At 43.2% G+C, this 22,567-nt stretch overlaps 1 protein-coding gene across 2 annotated transcripts in view; it reads right to left on the bottom strand.

Annotated features, from left to right (window-relative positions):
• The window catches only part of CNST (consortin, connexin sorting protein), a 110,072-nt gene that overhangs the window by 40,280 nt on the left and 47,225 nt on the right, over window positions 1-22,567 (bottom strand). The window lies entirely within an intron of this gene.

Raw genomic sequence — 22,567 nt, 5'->3', positions numbered from 1 at the left:
AAGTGCTTGGCCTAGAGCTTCTGATGTGATGTACCAAATTTTGAAAATTTAATCACTACATGTTTGAACTTCACCCTTCATGGAAAGCTCAGCGTCTGCTCTAATTGCACATTCACCTTAAACAGACTGTCTGCATCTGTAGATCCGTTTAGGGGATCAGCCTCAGAACGGCTCTTTCTCAGTAATGCAGTATCTGTCCCACGTTTGAGGATGCCTCCTGCGAGCTCTCTGGAGTGGGTCCGGAATTCTGCCTTTACTGCCTTCTAAATAAATCCACTGCTCTACCCAAAAGGTCAGCTCTTCATCTCCCTAGTAAAACATTCTGCAACTTGAGCGACTACAGATTCTAACAGGATTTTTTTCCCCCATCTATGCCTATTTATGTTTTACCCTAACAAAATCCATGCATTTCTGTATAACAGAAATGGGGCCTATGGTAAACTTGTCCTCTGAACTCTGTGGAGAGCCTGCAGGATGCTGGATTAGGTCACGGTGATGGCTGAAAGGTTTCATCTGCATTAGGTCAGAACTCCTGCATCCACAGGGATTCACTTATGGGCTATGGTTATTGTAACTGTAACCAGCAGTGTCTTCAGCATGAAAACTCCAAGTGCTGTCATTTCTAAAATCAGTCACCTATGGTGATTCCTTATATTTTAGAAAATTCCCTTCTATGAATTTCGTATCATTTGGGATCTAGAAATACAGGGCTTAGTGATGGCCTGCCATTTTGCAGGAAGAGTATTTTTGAAAACATGGATTATTCTTCTGCTATCTACTTTTCTAACCAAATGGCAGTAGTGCCAGTATGGGAAGAGAAGCTTTCCATAGAGAACTGCAAAGAAACTAAGAGAATTACTGTTTCTTTCTCTGTTCCCCAGCCACACTACTATGTCCAAGACATTTAATCTCATATAGACCGTTATAAAGCCAACCTCCCAAATTCGATACTTCTCTTGATTAGATTCTTCCCACATAGTTATCAAATAGTACTCCATGCTTCTTCCTTGAAAACATGTAGGAATTATGTAATGGTCATTTTCAACAAAGGGGAGTTAAAGATAACCTTTGTAGAATATTACCAAAGAACAAGATTCTCAAACATAAAGAAAAATGACAGACCTTACGACTTTCTAATCTAAAGGAGGTCAGAACAGAGTCCTAAATAATGGAACTGGAAACACAGATTGTGATTATCTGTTAGACAGTGTAGACCCATAATGGCCATGGTTTTTGCTAGATCCATTTTCAAGTTACTTTATTAATTAATATTATGGATACATACAATTTATAAACATGGGATGTATTGGTACATAAAATTATGGAGCCAACAAAAGAAACTGTAACAAAAAGAAGAATATTAGAACAAAACCAACAAAAGTTTGAAAAGCATATACACAAGTCTAAAGATCCCAAGAGCAATGGAAGGCCAATATAAACCTAAAGAATATAGTAGTTTAATCACCAAGTGTAGGGAGGGAACGGAAAATATGAACTAGGCTCATATGGGTCATTCCAAATGGGTTAAAAGGTCAGGGAAACTTGAAAGACTCATACCACAAAAGGATTGTTTATTGGGGCTGAAGATCATGAGCTTCAGAGACAACTTCATTACAAAACTTACCTCTTAAGATACTATTCCTTGCTGGGACAGAGTAGTATAAATAAAAAAACACTGGAATAGACCAGGAGACAGCAGTTCTGTCATTATTTTTCCAAGTGAAATCTGACCATCTCAAACATTCAGTCTCCACAATGATTTAAGAAATGTAACCAGGCTGGCCACTATGACCCCAGCCTCTAGACCAGCTCCCATGGACCCAGGCTCCAGCATCATCCCAGCCCCAAGCAACCATCCAGCTGACTCAGGTTCCAGGCTGGGTCCTATGGGTATAGGCTTTCAGCCAACATCAGAGCCAGGCAGGCTCTCATGGACTAAGCTGTCAGGCCCACCACCCTAGTGGTCCCTGGTACCTCATCCATCCCCAAGGACCCAGGATCTAAGGCCCACCCACATGGACTCAGCAGCAGGCCCACCCCAGTAGACCCAAGCAGCAGGCTTGACCCCTGTGTACCAAAGCACTAGGCCTGTCCACCTGCTGACCCAGGCACTAGATCTGACTACCTGAGGACTCCAGCACTAAGCTTATCCATGGTCATCACCAATGGGCCCACCCAGAATCTCCAGACAGGCTGACTAGTGAAGGATTTCCCTGTTGAAGCCACTCTGTAAAGACTGGTTCTTTAGGTGTGCAGACGCTAACACAAATCCACAAGGATCACAAATAATCAAGAAACACGACACCATTAGAGGAAACTAATAAAGACTCAATAAAAGACCCTATAAAACTGGAGAATCTATGAACCATTGACAAGGAATTCAGAATACTCTTCTTAAAGAAATTTAGTGAACAATAAGAAAACACCGATAGATAAACAAAATTGGGAAAATAACGTAGGAACAAAATGAAAACTTCAACAAAGAAATAGAAACCATCATAAAAATCAAACGGAAATACACTGAATACATTGAGTTGAAAAGCTGAATAGGAGTACACTAAAATGAGAAATTCAACAGAGAGCACCAACAGCAGACTCAACCAAGCACAAGAAGGAATCAGTGAACTTTTTTTTTTTTAAAGATTTTATTTATTTATTTGTCAGGGAGAATGAGCACAGGCAGATAGAGTGGCAGGCAGAGGGAGAAGCAGGCTCCCCACTGAGCAAGGAGCCCAATGTGGGACTCGATCCCAGGACACTGGGATCATGACCTGAGCCGAAGGCAGCCGTGTAACCAACTGAGCCACCCAGGCGTCCCGGAATCAGTGAACTTAAAGATACTTCATTTGAGGTAGGCCTGGGTGAATCAGTTGGGTAAGTGTCTGCCTTTGGCTTGGGTCATGATCCAGGGGTTCTAGGATGGCATCCCCCATCAGGGTCCTTGCTCCGTAGGGAGCCTGCTTCTCCCTCTGCCTGCCGCCCCCCTGCTTATACTCTCTCTCTCTGACAAATGAATGATTAAAATGAAAAAAAAAAAAAAAAGTCATTTGAAATTATCTGGTCAGAAGAGCAAAAAGAAAAAAGAATCAAAAAGAATGCTGAGGGATGCCTGGGTGGCTCAGTGGGTTAAGCCGCTGCCTTCGGCTCAGGTCATGACCTCAGGGTCCTGGGATCGAGCCCCGCATTGGGCTCTCTGCTCAGCAGGAAGCCTGCTTCCCCCTCTGTCTCTGCCTGCCTCTGCCTATTTGTGATCTCTGTCTGTCAAATAAATAAATAAAACCTTAAAAAAAAAAACCAACAAAAAAACCCCACAGGAATTCTTTAAAAAAAAAAAAAAAAGAATGAAAAAAACTTACCTGAATTGTGCAGTACCGTGAAGAGAAACAATCTATTCATTACTGGAGTCCCAGAAGGAGAAGAGAGGGGAAAGAGGGCAGAAAACTAACTTAAAGAAATAATGACTAAGAAATCTCCAAATATGGAGAAAGATTTGGACATCGAAGTTCATGAGGCTTATAAGTTCCCCAAAAGTACCAACCAAAAAGATCTTCTCTAAGACACGTTCTAATAAAACTATCTAAAATCAAAGAAACAGTATTTTTATTTTTTTTTTTTTAAAGATTTATTTATTTATTTGACAGAGAGAAATCACAAGTACACTGGGAGGCAGGCAGAGAGAGAGAGAGAGAGAAGGAAGCAGGCTCCCTGCTGAGCAGAGAGCCCGATGCGGGACTCGATCCCAGGACCCTGAGATCATGACCTGAGCCGAAGGCAGCGGCTTAACCCACTGAGCCACCCAGGCGCCCAGAAACAGTATTTTTAAAACAGCAAGAAGGGGTGCCTGGCTAAGCTCAGTCAGAAGAGTGTGCAACTCTTAATCTCAGGGTCATGAGTTTGAGACCCATATTGGGCATAGAGGTTACTAAAATAAAAGTCTTGCAGGGGGGTTTCAGCTCCCAGTGCTCCTATAATAACACTGATAAACTATGTAGAAAATACAAAATAACAGTAATTTTTAAGAAGACACAAAAAGAAAAAAAATCCTTCACAGACCAGGGACCCCCTAGAAGGGTATTTGTGGATTTTTTGGCAGAAACACTGCAGGCCCAGAGATAATGGGATAATGTAGTAAACATGTTGGATTTTAAAATAATTTCGATGTCACATGAACTTATAAAAGTTTTCTTTTGTGTAATAAATAGTAATCACAATTAGTACAAAAATTCCTTCTGATACATAAAAATTTTCTGGTAAAGACATTTAGAGTTAAGAAGGAAAGCCAAATAAAAACTGTACACTGTACAACATGTCATTTCATCCTTGCTACAAAGCCTTATTTAATTTAATTGAAACTTTTTTCCCCCCAGATATGAATCTATACAGGAACATAAAATTCTATTTACTTTCATCTGTGAAAGTCAAATGAGTTATAGTTAGAACTCCACATTAAGCAATTTGGTGATACTATTTATATGCAGATGTGACAAATTCATAGGCCTCTAAGTTAACACCTGTCTACTTCACCAAGCTCTAATCAACATCAGTGTTTACTTGCGCCTACTGAGGTTGGGTTTTTTTTTTTTTAAGATTTTATTTATTTATTTGACAGAGAGAGAGAGATCTCAAGTAGGCAGAGAGGCAGGAAGGGGGATGGGAAGCAGGCTCCCTGCTGAGCAGAGAGAGCCCAATGCGGGGCTCTATCTCAGGACCCTGAGATCATGACCTGAGCCGAAGGCAGAGGCCCAACCCACTGAGCCACTCAGGCGCCCCTTCAGGTTTTATTTTTTAAAAATTAGGGGTGCCTGGTGGCTCAGTGGGTTAAAGCCTCTGACTTCGGCTCAGGTCATGATCCCAGGGTCCTGGGATCGAGCCCTGCATAGGGCTCTCTGCGAAGCAGGGAGCCTGCTTCCCCCTTCCTCTCTCTGCCTGCCTCTCTGCCTACTTGTGTCTCTGTCTGTCAAATAAATAAATAAAATCTTTAAAAAAATTTATTTGTAATTACCTTCTTCCAGAGATGAACTGCCTTGAATGATTTCATTCAATGCATCATACCACCGGAATTCTGTCCATTTTGATACTTTTATTTTTTTTCAGAGAGAGAGTGGGAGTGGGAGTGGGGTAAGTTTGGAGGGAGAGGGGAAGAGAGAATCCCAAGCAAGGTCCATGCCCAGCACAGAGCAAAGCGTGGGGCTTGATCTCACAACCCTGAGATCAAGACCTGAGCCGAAATCAAGAGTCAGACACTGAACGGACTGAGCCACCCTGATGCCCCTTGACACACAATTACTTATTTATTTTAATTCCGGTATAATTAACATACAGTGTCATGTTAATTTCAAGTGTACAATATAGTGACTCAGCAACTCACTACATTACTCAATGTTCATCAAGATAAGTGTATTCCTAATCTCCTTCACCTATTTCCCCCCAGCCCCTCAAACCCTCCCCTATGCTGACCACCACTTTGTTCTCTATAACTAAGAGTCTATTTTTTTAAGATTTATTTATTTATTTGACATGGAGAGAGACACAATGAGAGAGGAACACAAACAGAGTGGGAGAGGGAGAAGCAAGCTTCCCACTGAGCAGGCAGCCTGATGCGGGGTTTGATCCCAGGACCCTGGGACTATGACCTGAACCAAAGGCTGATGCCTAACGACGGAGCCACCCAGGCACCCCAAGAGACTATTTTTCTGTTTGCTCCTTTTTTTCTCTTTGTTCATTTGCTTTGTTTCTGAAATTCCACGTATGAGTGAAATCGTATGGTATTTGTCTTTTGACATGTGATTTTTTAAAAATTCAACTTGGAACCTATCTCTGGTAGTGGTTAAGTGCTGTATTGTGGGAGAATACAGCAGTATCCTTTACCTGAAAACATTCGGCATGTCCCCTGACATCATTCACATTCTTCTCCATTACTTAATCTACTGTCAGTCTGTCACCTGTAAATACACCCCTGTGTGACATGGAAAACGATGAGCTTCAGCAAAGGCACGACCTCACACTTGGTACCTTACCTTAGGTGGTAATTACTCAGGAGAGTGAAAACTTCTCAGGGACAAAATGGGAATTAGCAGGATGCCATGCAGAAGACATGGAGGCTGAGGTAAAGGTCGCAGCAGTGATGATGCTTAGGATAAAATGTTCACAGTGACGACTAAGCTAAGCTGGGGACATTTCAGGACAGGAGAAGGGTTATTTAAAGGCCTAATACATTTTCAATTCTACACACTCCAACTCAGAGTATAAGGACACTATCTTATATGCAGGATGGTGTGGTTTTAAGAAAACAAGCTGCTCTGTTCACACTGCTCCCTCTGCCTGCGCTGTCAGCTTTTAGCAAGCAGGTGCACGTGAGGCAGGTGCGCGTGGGGCAGGCGTACACCCAGCGACGTGACCTCAGCCCTGAGCACAGTGCTGATGCAGAGCAGGTATTCAACCACTTCTGGGAAAAAAGCTGACCAAATGTTAGTGCCTCTCATGGATCATACTATAAGCCCATATACTCTTGATTCTCACAGCAGCATTATAAAGTGGGTATTAGAAATTGTAGATGAAGGGGCACCTGGGTGGCTCAGTCAGTTAAGCAACTGTCATCAGCTCGGGTCATGATCCCAGGGTCCTCTCTCTCTGCCTCTCTGCCTACTTGTGATCTCTCTCTGTCAAACAAATAAATAAAATCTTTAAAACACATATTTTATTTATTTGTCAGAGAAACCATAAGCAAGAGGAGCAAGGCAGAGGGAGAAGCAGGCTCCCCACTGAGCAAGAAGCCCCATGCAGGACCCGATCCCAGTACTTTGGGATCATGACCTGAGCTGAAGGCAGACACTTAACTGACCGAGCCACCCAGGCATCCCTGGACATTGTTTTCAACAGTGTTGGGGTAACTGATATTTTCATGTAAAAGAATGAAGTTGACCCTTACCTTATAAAAACCATGTACAAAAAGGAACTCAAAATGGATCAAAGACAGGGTTGCCTGAGTGGCTCAGTTGGTTAAGGAACCAACTTGATTTTGGCTCAGGTCATGATCTCAGGGTTGTGAGATTGAGCCTTGCATCCACAGGCTCCACACTAATCATGGAGCCTATTTAATATTCTCTCTCCTTCTGCCCCTCTCCCCACTCACACTTGTGTGCTCTCTCTCTCTCAAAAAAAAAAAAAAATGGATCAAAGAGTTAAAACTATAAAACTCTTAAAAGAAAACAATGGGGAGTTATCTTATTCACATTGGATTTGCCAATGATTTCTTGGAAACAGCATGAAAAGCACAGTAAATTAAAAAAAAAACTAATTAAGTTGGACTTTATCTAAATTAAAAATATTCTGCATCATAGGATACTATGATGTAAGTGAAAAGACAATCCACAGAATTAGAAGAAAATATCTTCTAATCATAAATCTGATAAGGGATTAATATCTAGAATACATAATATCTAGAATACATAAAGAACTCCTATAACTGAACAATAATGAAACAAAGCACCCAACTCAAAAATGAGCAAAGGACCTGAACTGACATATCACTAAAGAAGATATAAAAATGGCCAATAAGAACATGAAAGATGCTGAACGTCACCAGCCATTAGGGAAATACACAATGAGATGCACAATGAAGATACCAGTTTATACCCATAATTATGGCTATAGTGTAAGCCTGACCATTTGTTTTTTGACTATAATGTAAGTGCTGGTCTGGGATAAATATGCTACCAGCGACACAACCAGAGGAAGGGCCAGGCCACCCCACCCATGTAGTTCCCCTTTTCATAAAAAGCCCTGGCGGACCTAGATAATTCACCATTTAACCAACCCCTTCTCCCTTTCTGTGCTTTATTTTCTGCTTTTCTGTTTTAAATTCACCCACAAAGTCCGAGACGCTCCACCCCGGACCCGATAAAGACAGAACCCCAGTCTGCTCTCCTCTTTTTCTTACAGGTGATCTTGCTGTGTGGCCTTGGGCATGCAACGTACCCTCTAGAACTTGTAAATTATAAATCTTGTTTTTCCAAGTTTACTTATGGTTGTTACTGAGGTGTGTCTTGTAATCATAATAAGAACCCCAAGGGCCAGTCCAGCCACAACTTTGGCTCTGGTCAGGGAAATGTCTATGGGGGTTGCCTCAAGTAATACAGGCTCAGGTAAGTGGCCCCTGGCATTTCTAGCCCACGGCGTCACTATCAATAGGCTGAGATGGACACGGGACAATGGCAATCATCAGACAAACCGACAGTAAGCAATGATGTGGAGAAGCTGGACCCGCACCCCCACCCCACCGCCACCGTGCATCCCTGATAGGAATGTACAATGGTGCAGCTATGGGGGACGGTTTGGCAATTCCTCAGAACATTAAATGTGAATTACCATATGATCCAGCAGTTCCATTTCTACATATATACCTAAAACAGGCATATTTCTAGGAATACAGGCACAGATATATGTATGCCATATATCGAACAGATATACGTATGCCAATGTTCACAGCAGCATTGTTCACATTTTTATTTTTTATTTTTTAAAGATTTTATTTATTTATTTGACAGACAGAGATCACAAGCAGGCAGAGAGGCAGGCAGAGAGAGAGAGAGGAAAGCAGACTCTCTGCTGAGCAGAGAGCCTGATGCGGGATTTGATCCAAGGACGCTAGATCATGACCTGAGCCGAAGGCAGAGGCTTAACTCACTGAGTCACCCAGGCGCCCCTATTCACATTTCTAAAAAGATTATTTATTTATTTGTTTTAGAGCTAGAGTGAGGGAACAAGTGGGGGGTGGGAAAACAGAGGGAGAGGGACAAGCAGACTCCTTGCTGAGTGCAGGGCAAGATCATGACCTGAGCTGAAATCAAGAGTCGGACACACCACTGACGGAGTCACCCAGGCACCCTGCAGCCTCATTCCCATCAGCCAGAGTTGAAGGGATATTCATCACAGATGCACAGATATACAAAACATGGTACATACATGCCACAACATGGGTGAGCTTGAAAATATCATGCTAGGGGCACCTGGATGGCTCAGTGGGTTAAGCCGCTGCCTTCGGCTCAGGTCATGATCTCAGGATCCTGGGATCAAGTCCCGCATCAGGCTCTTTGCTCAGCAGGGAGCCTGCTTCCTCCTTCTCTCTCTCTCTCTGCCTGCCTCTCTGCCTACTTGTGATCTCTCTCTGTCAAATAAAGAAATAAAATCTTTAAAAAAAAAAAAAAAAAGAAAATATCATGCTAAGTGAAAGAAGCCAGTCACAAAAAAGCAAATGAGTATATGACTCTGCTGAGATGAATGATCTACAACAGGGAAATTCATACAGACAGAAAGCAGAACTGAGCTTACCAGGGGCTGGGGGAGGAAAGACGCAGGGACATTCCTTAATGCTTACAGTCTCCGCTTGGAGTGGATTTTGGAAACAGAGGTGATGGTTACACAACATTATGAATGTAATTAATGGCCCTGAACTGTATACTTAAAATTGCAAATTTATGTTATACGTGTTTTACTGCAATGTTAAAATAATAAAAAGGAAAAAAAGCCTTCATTTATGATTATGTTATGATTCTGGGAGCCATTACATAACTGAATTCCTCAAACCACTTGTTGTTTAGGCTGATCCACACCTTGGCCATAATTTTGGAAGATGGCTCAGAAGTAATTTTTAGGGGGCGCCTGGGTGGCTCAGTAGGTTGATGGAGGGACTCTTGGTTTCAGCTCTGGTGATGATCTCAGGGTCATGAGATGGAGCCCCCAGGTCAGGTTCCCCACTCAGCCCAGAGTCTGCTTCTCTCCCTCTCCTTCTGCCCCTCCCCACAGCTCATACACACTGTCTCTCTAAAATCAATCTATCAATCAATCAGTCTTTAAAAAAGAAATCATCTTTGATAATGGTTTATGTAGCTCCGATGGCAGACTCTCTGTGCTGTGCTCTTTTCTCCTCCCACATTTCCTTGCTGCAAGATTCTGGTGAGAGCCGGAAACGTGGAGAGGAGCGCGCTCAAATTTACTTATTTATTTATTAGATTTTATTTATTTATTTGACAGAGGGAGAGAGAGAGAGAGAGAGATCACAAGCAGGCAGAGAGAGGGGGAAGCAGGCTCCCGGCTGAGCAGAGAGCCCGATGCAGGGCTTGATCCCAGGACCCTGGGATCATGACCTGAGCTGAAGGCAGAGGCTTTAACCCACTAAGCCATCCACGTGCCTCTAGCGCTCATATTTAAGTATCTCTAATCACTGGCTAAGCACATTTAAGTGGTAAAAGGGAGGTATTCCTTCTTTTTCCTCAAGCTAGGCCCTAGTGTTTTGAGTGAGATAAATCTGAAAATGAGCCAACTTCCTGGCGACCTGACCTGCGGTCAAAGGGACACCTTATGTAATGCCGGCACAATTACCACCGCCCCGCCCGGCACATTCCTCTGCCCTCACAGGGTGCCGCGCAGGGCTACGGTTGGGAGCTGGGGCCGCCATCAAGCTGCCCCGGCCACCTAAGGGACGTGACCCGACTCCTCATCAATGCGTGGCTAAGGATGACATCCAGTTACACACGACAGTGACCCAGGGCCTGGAAAGTGGCAGTGCTGGTCTCTGACTGGCTGACTGGCAGGTGACTACAGCGTCGATGCAGGGATGGGACCGCGGGACCTGATTTCAGGCAGCGTCTTACAAATCACTTCATGTTTCAGGAGTGCTGGGAGGGGCTGAACTCAACCAAGGCTGAAGGCGCACTCCTTGCATTTGCTAAGTCACCGTTCTCCAGGCTTCAGTGGCCATGTGCCATGTGCCACTCCAAAGGCCAGCACCACGTAACCTTCAAAACACTCTTACTCCGTCTTTGGGAGATGCCACGAAGGACGCGCCTGCTGAGTGGAAGGAGCAACTCCTTTTACAGCTTGTGTGCCTCGCTGAGCTCGTAAGGAAGCAGAGCACTAATTACTCATCAGAAATTTTAATGAGCCCTTCTGAGGTCTAGATCAACAAGCCCAACTCCAGATTCCTGCGCTGCGGCCTCCAGCCAGACAGCCTTGAGCCTTGAGCAAAGACCAGGATTTCTTCTCTTCTTTCATAGAACAGGCTCAGTTACTTAGGATACAAACTGTCTGAGTATCCTGAACTCAATATTTAGATTTTTAAAAAGATTTTATTTATTTATCTGACACAGACAGCAAGGGCATACAAGCAGGGGGAGTGGGAGAGGGAGAAGCAGGCTTCCCTTTGAGCAGGGAGTCCGATGGGGGGCATGATCCCAGGGCCCTGGGGTCATGACCTGAGTCAAAGGCAGACACCTAACAACTGAGCCACCCAAGCACCCCTCAATATTTAGATTTTTACAAATACACAATGGATCTGAAGAAGCATTTCAGGGAACTCAAGTGGACTGTAACAGACTCGTGCCCAGGGTGCTCCCAAGGGCTGGGAAAGGCCAATCTCCAGTCCACTGACTCTTGTAAAAGCAGGTGATGCCATGAGCACATAAGTTGCACCCTTCCTATCACAGCTGTTCCCTCAAGTTCCACCACTTTCTAGAATTTGCTCCAGGCTGTATTCAATTCATATCCAAGACACAATTAGCACACATAAATACTTCTGGGATTTAGACTCTAAATTGTGTGTAATATGTCAACTAGCTGGATTGGATTCCCAATTTTCCTCTTAGAAGTCTGCTTAGATATTTTATACTTTAACTCATTTTATTAAAAAACTAAAAATATGAAGCATACAATTCATTATGCTGATTTTCAGGCTTTTCATCCAGGTCTATAGACAAGCACCGCAGTCTTTTTGTTGTTGTTGCTGTTGTTGTTTTTAAATACCACCAAAGTTTAAATGTAATTAATATATTGTTTTTCCTTTAGAAGTGTACTGCTAATCTCAAAACAGCCAAATTTTACCATATTTTTCAGTTCATTCCAACTACATTAAATTCACCAGATGCCAGGGTACCTGGGTGGCTCAGTGGATTAAGCCTCTGCCTTCAGCTTCAGTCATGATCTCAGGGTCCTGGGATCGAGCCTTGCATCGGGCTCTCTGCTCCGCGGGAAGCCCACTTCTCCCTCTCCCGCTTCCCCTGCTTGGATTTCCTCTCTCTCCCTCTCTCTCTCTCTCTCTCTGTCAAATAAATAAGTAAAATCTTAAAAAAAAAAAAAATTAAAATAAATAAACAAATAAATTCACCAGCTGCCAAATATAAAATATTCCTTGGTTCTCTAGGATAAATAAAACTATCAAATTTCATGTGGCCTCTAAGAAACACGATCTTCTTATAAACTGAAGTTACACATACTTTATTTCTCTAACAAATGTAAAGATATACACTTAAATTCAAAACTTAAAAATAGAGCCTATTTGGGGCGCCTGGGTGGCTCAGTGGGTTAAGCCGCTGCCTTCGGCTCGGGTCATGATCTCAGGGTCCTGGGATCGAGCCCCGCATCGGGCTCTCTGCTCGGCGGGGAGCCTGCTTCCCTCTCTCTCTCTGCCTGCCTCTCTGCCTACTTGCGATTTCTCTCTGCCAAATAAATAAATAAAATCTTAAAAAAAAAAGAAAGAAAGAAAAATAGAGCCTCTTGGTGGAAGAAGAGGACAACCTAAATACCCAAAGGAAACCAGATTGCTAAATTTTCCTTTAAGCCTCCCTCCCCGCCCTTAATATTCTGTGATTCTCTAAAAGCTACTGACATCAGAGATTCTCTTTGCATTAGTGGAATTATATGAGAAAGAAAAATTTAGAAAACCAGGAGTCAACTCAGAACCTTCAAGAGTCAAAAGAAAAACACAGAGAAACATGCTGAATTCATTGCAGTTTACAAAAGAAAATCATGTTAAGTCACATTCCGTTATGCCAGTAATCTTTAAATTTGTGAAGACAAACGACTAAATACCAACTGTATCTTCACATCACCAAACAAACGACCACTGTTGTTTTAAAAAGTGTTTCACTGAGCTATAGTCCACATAAAATACAATTCACCCACTTTCCGTGACCATCCAGCTCAATGGCTTTAGTAGACTCAATGTTGTGTAACCAAACGCACAATCAATTTTACAAAGTTTTCATTACCCAAAAAAGAAAACCTGTCCTGCTTAGCACCCATGCTCTTTATTTCCCCCAACGTCCCCAGCCCTGTCTCTATGGAATTGCATCTTCTGGACATTTCATATTAAATGGAATCTTATAACATGTAGTCTTTTGTGACTGGCTTCTTTCACTTAGCATAAGGTTTTCATGTTGTATTACATGTTACTAGTTAATCTTTTTTTTTTAGACAGAGAGTGTGCCTGCGGGAGGAGGGAAAGGGGCAGAGGAAAAGGAGAGAGAGAATCCTAATGGATTCCAGGCCCAGCGCAGAGCCGGACATGGGGCTTGATCTCAGGACCCGGAGATCATGACAGGAGCTGAAATCAGCAATCTGACGCTTAACCAACTGAGCCACCCAGGCACCCAGCACTTTATTCTTTTTTGCCAAATAATATTCTATTGTTTGGCTATACCCTCTACCTGCTTTTCATCTGATGACTACATTTTTCAAATGCCAACTTGCATGCTTTTTTCAAAATTGGAGAGCTAGATGGATGTAACAACTTTTTAAAAATACAACAAAGCAATGAGAAAAAAGCCCTTTTAGTTAAGTACAGTGTTGACTCTGTGAGTGGTGTTTAGAAAGTATTATTTTAAATAAATAAAGGTAAGAAGACATCTACTCTTTGTAGGGATTATGAGCAAACAACAGCTGGGGAGTGAAAAAAAAGAAAATCCCAAAAAACAAAGGAGACTACACAGAAAATTATTTACCTTTGGAAAGTCTGGCTTTAACAGTAGAAAACTGAAAAGCTAAGTCCCTAAACATCCTACCTGAATTTATGCTTCCATTAAGCAGAGTTCTGTGAAATCAGTAACAAAATACTCTGAGAAAAATAAAGACCAAAGTCTTCATTACATATGTATCAATATATATCTGTAACTGCACAGAAACACTCTCATACATTTGGATGTGCACATTTCTCAATTTATCTTTACATAAAAATATCACATTACAGACACTTGACGGAGAATACTAGTTTCTGTACAGAATGTGAAAGGCTGGACTGATGGAATCCCCGTATTTTTCATCTTCTTTCTAGATAGCTACAAGGGCATGACTGAAATCACAAAAAATAACTAGATAAGAAGGAGAAAGTTGTCTGACTGGCAGGGAGAGCGTATCCTCAAGCAGACTCCAGGCTAAGAGGGGAGTTGGAAGTGGGGCTTGATCTCACAACCCCAAGATCATGACTTGAGCCAAAACTAAGAGTTGGACACTTAACCGACTGAGCCACCCAGCTGCACCAGAATGTCACTTTTTAAATTACATTGTAGAAAAAGAGTGGCTTCTGAGATGATCTGGCCGGCTCAGTCAGTGGAGCTTGCACTCCTGATCTCAGGCTCCTGATCTGAGCTTGGCTCCTGATCTCAGGGTTGTGAGTTCAAGGGCCCATACTGGGTGTAGACTTTACTTAAAATGTGGCTTCTAACTGGGGAGCTCTGTCTTGGACTGCTACCCTGAGGGAAGCCAGCTGTCGTGGTCTAAGGCAGGAGGTGAGGTACTGGGAAGTAAGGCACACAGGGAGGGACGGAGGCCAGCTACAAACCATCTGAGTGAGCTTGAAAGCACATTCTTCAGCCCAAGTCCAAGCCTTGACATGTCTGCAGGCCTGACCAGTAGCTTTACCGAAATCTCGTGAGAGACTTAAGCCAGAGGCACCAAGCTAAGCTACAACCAGCTTCCTGACCCACAGAAACCATGGAATAATAATTATTAGTTGTGTTTAGCTACTACATTTTATGAGAATTTGTTATGCAGCAACAGATAACACACAGACTACACAAAATTCTTCAACTTTCTGCTTTTTTATGGTATTCTGCAGTCCCTTCCTATGTTTTCAGTTGCAACAAATCCCATTCCCAATGCTTCTGGAAATGGCACCGTCTATTGGAAGAGCTAGAGGACAGCAGAGCACACATTTCTACAGTTCTAGCTATCAGGTTAGGATCTTTAGAAGTAGGTGACACGGGTGGCTCAGTCGGTTAAGTGTCTGCCTTCGGCTCAGGTCATGATCCCAGGGTCCCAGGATTAAGTTCTACACTGGGCTTTCTGCTCCCTCTGCATGCCGCTCTGCCTACTTGCGTTCTCTATTTCAAAAATAAAGAATAAAATCTTTTTTTTTTTTTAATTTTTTTATTTTTATTTATTTAACAGACAGAGATCACAAGTAGGCAGAGAGGCAGGCAGAGAGAGAGGAGGGGAAGCAGGCTCCCTGACAAGCAGAGAGCCCGATGCGGGGCTTGATCCCAGGACCCTGGGATCATGACCTGAGCTGAAGGCAGAGGCTTTAACCCACTGAGCCACCCAGGCGCCCCAAAGAATAAAATCTTAAAAAAAAAATTGAAGTAGGTGACATGTTTCCCCAAACTATCAACCCCTGCCTGAGTTGTCTGCAAAAGCTTTCCACTGTTTCTTTGTTGTTGTTGTTGTTGTTTTATTTATTTACTTGACAGATACAGAGACAGTGAGAGAGGGAACACAAGCAAGGGAGTGGGAGAGGGAGAAGCAGACTCCCTGCTGAGCAAGGAGCCCAATACGGGGCTTGATCCCAGGACCCTGGGATCATGACCTGAGCGGAAGGCAGACGGTTAACAACTGAGCCACCCAGGCACCTCTGACTGTTTCATTAGTGGTTAGAATGCCCAGACCTAACTTAAAGATGTACCCACCATCCTCCAAACCTCTCTCCATTCCACACACCATGCACCCTTGTGACAACTGCATTATTTAACTTAACACCTGCTTTGCCACTAAACTCTAGGAGGAATCCATGAGGGTTAGAGAAAGATCTGTCTTGTCATCTCTGTATTTCTACTGCCTGGGAAATAGTCACATAGCAGAAAGTTAATAAAAGTTGGTGAAATACCATCATTATTATCAATTCTACTGGGAGAAGCTCACTGTTGAGCAGGACAAGGGGAACTCTGGTCCAGAGGAAACACATCTGGCTCATCAGCTGCCCCTGGGTTCACATCCTCCTTCTCCCCCGTCTCCTGCAGAGGTGGACAAGGCCCTTCGCAGATGAAACCTGAATCTCCTCGTTTATAAAAATCAAGGGGTGTAGCTTCTAGGTTGGTGAACATGCTGGGACATGGGAGAGTAGTGCGCCTGGAGAGGGAGTGGAAAGCTCCCCCCATTCTTTCCCCAGACCTTGCCTTATGCATCCTTTTCCTCTGGCTGTTCCTGAGTCATATCCTTTTATGATAAACCAGTGATGGGGTAAGTAAACACCAATCAATAAAATAAAAAATAAAAATACATTAACAAAATAAAAAGGGGTTAGAGGGGTGCCTGGGTGGCTCAGGGGGTTAAAGCCTCTGCCTTCGGCTCGGGTCATGATCCCAGGGTCCTGGGATGGAGCCCCATATCGGGCTCTCTGCTCGGCAGGGAGCCTGCTTCCTCCTCTCTCTCTCTCTGCCTGCCTCTCTGCCTACTTGTGATCTCTGTCTGTCAAATAAAATAAATAAAATCTTTAAAAAAAAAATTTATAAAAAAATAAAAAGGGGTTAGAGTAGGCCATTTTCAAGATCCTTTCTGGCTTTCTGAAAGCAACATTGTTAGCCAAGTTCACGGTCCCAAGATCTAGACAAACTCCCTGTCCAACATGTCCACTTGGATGTCTAAGGGACCCCAAACTGCCACACTGTCTTCCGCCCTCTTCCCCCCCGACGTGCTCCTTGTCTCTCTACACTCCCACCCCGCGGTAGCGGCATCACCCTACATCTGGTGCCTAAACCACACGACTGGGGCTAATCCTGGACTCTCCCCACACCTGATCTACAACCCGGTCCAGTCAATTCCTCCCCCTCAGTAACTCCCAGTCCACTTCTCTCCAACCCCACAGCTAATCCCTCAGGAAGGAGCACCAGCAGTGACGCCACCTGGATTATTACAAAAGCCCCAACCACTGCAAGGTCTCTAATTTTGCACTATTCTAACCCATTCTCCACACCGTCAGTTGAGCGATCCTTCTAAAAACTGCAAGTCCTAGCACATCACTGCTGTTCAAACCTGCCGGGAAGCCCGAACTGGTTATTACAAACAATAATCCTTTATAACCTGGGCCTTGTTGATCTTCCAAGCTTCAATGTTTCCACTGTTGTACTTTCTATTATTCCTCTAGATTCATTCTTCCCTTCTAGTCTGCTCCAGACAAACTAAGTATCGACAGTCGCTGAAACATGGGATGCTTCCCTCTTAGAGTCCTCTGGGCTTCAGTCTGTGCTGTGCCACCTCACGTCCTGCCTTTGCTCTCTCTCCCCATCTCCTTCCCGTAGCTGGCACGCATTTGACCCTGTCTCAGCTTCGATGTCCGATCTCATCAGCTCCTCCAGGAAGGCTCCCACAGCCCTTCTAGAACACCATCTCCACAGCAATGTGCTTACTTAGTACCACCCATGCCTCTCATCCTGCTAGACTGAACGTGTTAGTCACTTGGCTCCCATAGGCAAGCCCAAAACTCAAAGGCAGATTCACCGACAGTGTTACAACGCCTGGCATACACACAGTGCTCAGTAAATGTCTGCTAAGTAACCCTGTATGGTTATACAAAATAACGTAAAAAAAACTTATGAGGGGAAGAATTCTTCTGTGATGTAAATTCATCCTCTAGTTTATCTTAAGATAGACCAAGAGTCAGAGACTTACGGTGCCTGGGTGGCTCAGTCAGGTAAGTCTCCGACTCTTGGTTTCTGCTCAGGTCCTGGTCTCAGGATCCTGGGATCAAGCACCATGTCTACTCCTTACCCAATGGGGAGTCTGCTTCTCCGCCTCTCTCTGCCCAACCCCAGCACCCAGGGACGCTCACTCACTCTCTTAAACAAATAAAAATAAGTAGTTTTAAAAAATAGTTGTTGGGCACCTGGGTGGCTCAGTCTTTAAGCATCTGCCTTGGGCTCAGATCATGATCCGGGGTCCTGGAATCGAGCCCCACACTGGGTTCCCTGCTTGTCAGGAAGCCTGCTTCTCCCTCTCTCACTCTCCCTGCTTATGCTCCCTCTCCCTGTGTGTTTCTCTCTGTCAAATAGAGAAATAAAATCTCTTTTTAAAAAAATGTTTCTGTGGTGAATAGAATCCATGTTCTAATTCCCATAAATATATTACATTACGTCACAAAGGGGAATTAGGCTGCAGATGAGATTAAGGTTGTTAGGTACTTAGCTGACCTTCAAAAAGGCAGATTATCCTAAATTATCTGGGTGGGCCCAGTGTAATCACAAAGGTCTTTCCACCGTGGAGGGACTTGGCTGGAAATTGTTGGCTTTGATAATGTAGGAAGAGCAACTACAAGCTAAAAAACGTGGCCTCTAGAAGCTGGAAAGGCAGGGAAGCTGAATTTTCTCTGGAACCTCAGGAAAAGAATGCTGACACCCTGAGACCTTATGTCAGACTCCTGACCTACTGAACCGTACAGTAATAAATTTGTGTCAGTTTTCAGCCACCAAGGTTGTGGCAATTTGTTATGGCAGCAATAGAAAACTAATATAATTTTAATATTGGGGCTGTTTTTTTAAATAAAGGGAATTTTGGCTAGGAATCTTAAAGTCCCTTCTGAGTCTACAATCATTTGACTCTATGTAAATCAGGAACACTTTTATTCTACTGTTACCTAGGAAACAGCTACCTTTCAGAGGAGATATGATCTGTCTTCTTTGATCAATCCCTCACTGAGGGAAGATTAAAAGAGAGGTTACTGTTTCTGCAGGTCACTTTCCAAAGATATTTTAGTTTAAAGGGGCTGGAGTGGAGATTAGGTAAACCAGGACTTCAGAATTTTCAAAGTTTAATGTATAGTCTGTAGGAGAGTTAAATTGCTCATTTACCTACCTAATGAACAAAATGGGTTACAATCCCCAAATATCAATACCAGAATCTATCAATCTTAGATGGTTTGGCAAGGCTTTTCCAGTTTTTAATTCGGGTTCTCTTAGGTAGGTATGCAGGGTCCTGTCATATCAAAGTCCTCATGATTCCCAGGATCTCACTCCTGGCTCAGCTACAGCATACAGACATCACTCAGCTGCCTCCACTAGGCATTCAGGTTTGGGAGCCAACTCTAGAGTTTCTACTACGGTTGAAGCCAGATGGGTAAAATTCAAATCTGGCCTTTGCATTATCAGTTATTTTTATGGTTAAGAGTTATTACTTTAGACGTCAGTTAAGCTGCCAGCAGGGGCGTGATACGTAACATTAAGCTAGGGAGACACTGGAAATAGGTTTTTCAGAATATACCTTAGGGTATATTCAGGTAAGCCTGAAAAGAGAGTATTAAAAAGATCTCAGGAGATAAGAAAGACACTGACAAAAGAGGTGAGATGGACTTAAATTAAACCAGTTTCTTAATTTCCTCGAATGTTGTTCCTGGTCACTTCGCTCAGAAATCATCCGGTGACACACTCAAAGACTAGGGGTACCATTTAGAAGCACCTGTCTTTGGCTAGGTACTTGATAAAGTGCTTTATCTACAAGATCACTCATTCTAAGGACAATCTTGCAGAAGTGGCATAGGATCAGCCGTCGCACAGATAAAAAAGAACAGGCTCAGGGAAATGAGTTAAAGGTCACATGGCCAGGAATAGGCAGAGCCAAAGTCTTTGCTCTTTCCACTATGCAAGCCTGACTCCAGCCACAGATGTATTTCCAAGATTTGTTTTTCTCTAGCTTTCACGCCCTCCCTGTCCCCGCCGAGCTGGAGGCCGCCAGTGGAACAAGTCAGGGCACTGAATATGAGCAGCAAGTCAATCTGGAAGTTCTTCCTTTCTCAATTTCCATGTGCTGCCTATCTCTGGCTTCCTGCCATTTGTTGAACTGTTTTGTTAAATGCTTAGATACGGGATGACCGAGTAAATAAAGCATGTTCTATGGCAACCCTCAAACACTTAATCTGAACTTGCTTTTTACAGCCACACAAAATTTATGGGTTAATAGTTGCCAGGGGCTGGGGGTGGGGGGGTGGGGGAGACATGGAAATGGGGAGTGACTGCTAACCGATACAAGATTTCTGTAGAGGAGGATAAATGTTCTAGAATTAGATACTATGATGGTTGTATAACTATGTGAATATACTAGAACCAGAAGATTTTACACTTCATGAAGGTGAATTTCAGGGCATGTAAGTTACATCTGAATAAAAGAAACTGTAGCTAAAATCAAAAGGATCAGATATTAACAAGGGTTGGCGAAGATGTGGAAAAATTATACCCCCATATATTGCTGGTATAGCCACTTTGGAAGGTAGTTTAGCAGGTCCTCAGAAGTTGAAGGAAGTATCGATTATGATGCAGCAATTCTACTCCTATGCATGCATAACCAAAAAAGGGAAAATCTATGTTCACATGAAAACCTGTATGCTATCAGAGGAACACTATTCAGTATAGCCAAAAAGTAGAAACAGTCCAAATGCCCATCAGCAGACAAACAGATAAATGAAATGTGATATAGTTATTGCAGTGTTATTTTAATAGACAATAGAAAGAAAAATGTACTGATATGTGCGGGTACAACATGGATGGATTTTAAAAACATTACACTAAGTGAAAGGAGTGGGTCATAAAAGACCATATATTGTACGATTCCATTTATGTGAAATATCCTGAGGAGACAAATCTATAAAGAAAGAAAGTGGATTAGGGTTGCCTAGGGCTGCCATGGCTCAGTGGAAAATGGGGTGTGACCGCTAATAGGTATGGGTTTCTTTGTATGATGAATGATGAAAATGTTCTAAAATTGACTGTGGTAATGATTATACAACTCTGGGAATGTACTAAAAATCAGCGAATTGTACATATTAAGTAGGTGAAGTATATGGTATGTGAATATCTCAATAAAGCTTTTAAAAAAATTAGTGGGGGAGAGGAAGGGCCAAGGGAGTGGGTGAGAGGCAATCTCCAGCCCACTCCACACCCAGTGGGAAGCCCGACACAGGGCTCGATCTCAAGACCCTGAGATCATGACCCGTGCCAAAATCAAGTGTCAGATGCTTAACTGACTGAGCCATCCAGGAGTCCAAGATGTTAAAAATATATAGGCTAATTTTCATTCCTTTTTAGGATATTTAAAGTTATGACAGATTCAACTATAGTGAAAACCTGATGTAATGCAGCTTGAAACCCTGCTTAGCTAACTATATTACAGGGATTCAACTCTCTACGGGAAACAGTCTCATAATAATGACAACTGGACTTTTGTGAGGCTGAGTTCAAGGTTTTAGCAGGTTTAGAGAAGAAAGCCTGTAAATAATGACAGGTCTCCTAATACTATTCCTCTACTTCTTTTTCCAGCACTAGCTTTTGGATATACAAAAAATTATTACAAATTAAACTAGGTAAAGAGGCATAAGAGTAAATAAATTCACCTTAATAGGGGCACCCGGGTGGCTCAGCGGGTTGAGCCTCTGCCTTCAACTCCGGTCATGGTCTCACGGTCCTGGGATCAAGCCCTACTTCAGGCTCCCTGCTCAGCGGGGCGCCTGCTTCCCCCTCTCTCTCTCTGCCTGCCTCTCTGCCTACTCCTGATCTCTCTCTGTCAAATAAAAAAATAAAATCTTCAAAAAACATTCACCTTGGGACTCCTGGGTGGCTCAGTTGGTTAAGCAGCTGCCTTCGGCTCAGGTCATGATCCCAGCGTCCTGGGATTGAGTCCCACATCGGGCTCCTTGCTCCGCAGGGAGCCTGCTTCTCCCTCTGACTCTGCCTTCCACTCTGTCTGCCTGTGCTCGCTCTCGCTTGCTCTCTCTCTGACAAATAAATAAATAAAATCTTTAAAAAAAAAAAATTAACCTTAATATATATTTTTAAAAAGTGTTGAGAGAGCACCTATCTATAAAAAACTTATTTCTGGGCTGGAATTGAGTATCACACTTTATATATCATTTCACATTTGAAAAGCGATTCCATTATTAGAAAAGTACCCACTTTTGGAACTTCATTTACTTAGGATCTTAGAATTTCACAGTAATGAAAGAGCTACCACGCCCACATCTAGACACCTATGCACCAACTCTCTGTGCTGTTTGTTTGGACACAGGGAATGGATTCGGGAGCAGCAAGATGGAGACATCTTTAGGCAGCTTTCCTCCAGCTAAAGATGATGACACTGAACTGTGGCAGTGGAGATGGAGAGAAATAGGCCAGCCAGAGTGATCTCAGGGAGATTCGATCACTAAGACCTGTGATGGGGTGTGTACTGAGAGAGGCTTTAGCCATCGCTCAGGGTACAGTGCGAAGAGCTCCCAGGCCATCCTAAAGCCTCCCATTCCAAGCCCTTCCACCTCCAGAAAGAAGTAATTCTGCTCTCCTGGGAATCTTCTACCCAGCTTAAAATTCTTCTGACCACCCACACTTTCCTTCTTTTAATTTAACAATAGAACTCAAAGTACAAATAAAAATGTACCTCTTACAACAAAACAAAACAAAACTACATAGATACAGAGGTGAATCACCAAGTTTTAACCAAGTTTAGACCATCCCATCTCTGTTCAGGAATCTAAGGAATTCATACCTCA

The sequence above is a fragment of the Mustela nivalis genome (assembly GCF_964662115.1).
Source record: "Mustela nivalis genome assembly, chromosome: 16".
Lineage (NCBI taxonomy): Eukaryota > Metazoa > Chordata > Mammalia > Carnivora > Mustelidae > Mustela > Mustela nivalis.
The sequence above is the reverse complement of the archived record's forward strand: the minus strand, read 5'-3'. Positions and strand labels throughout refer to the sequence as shown.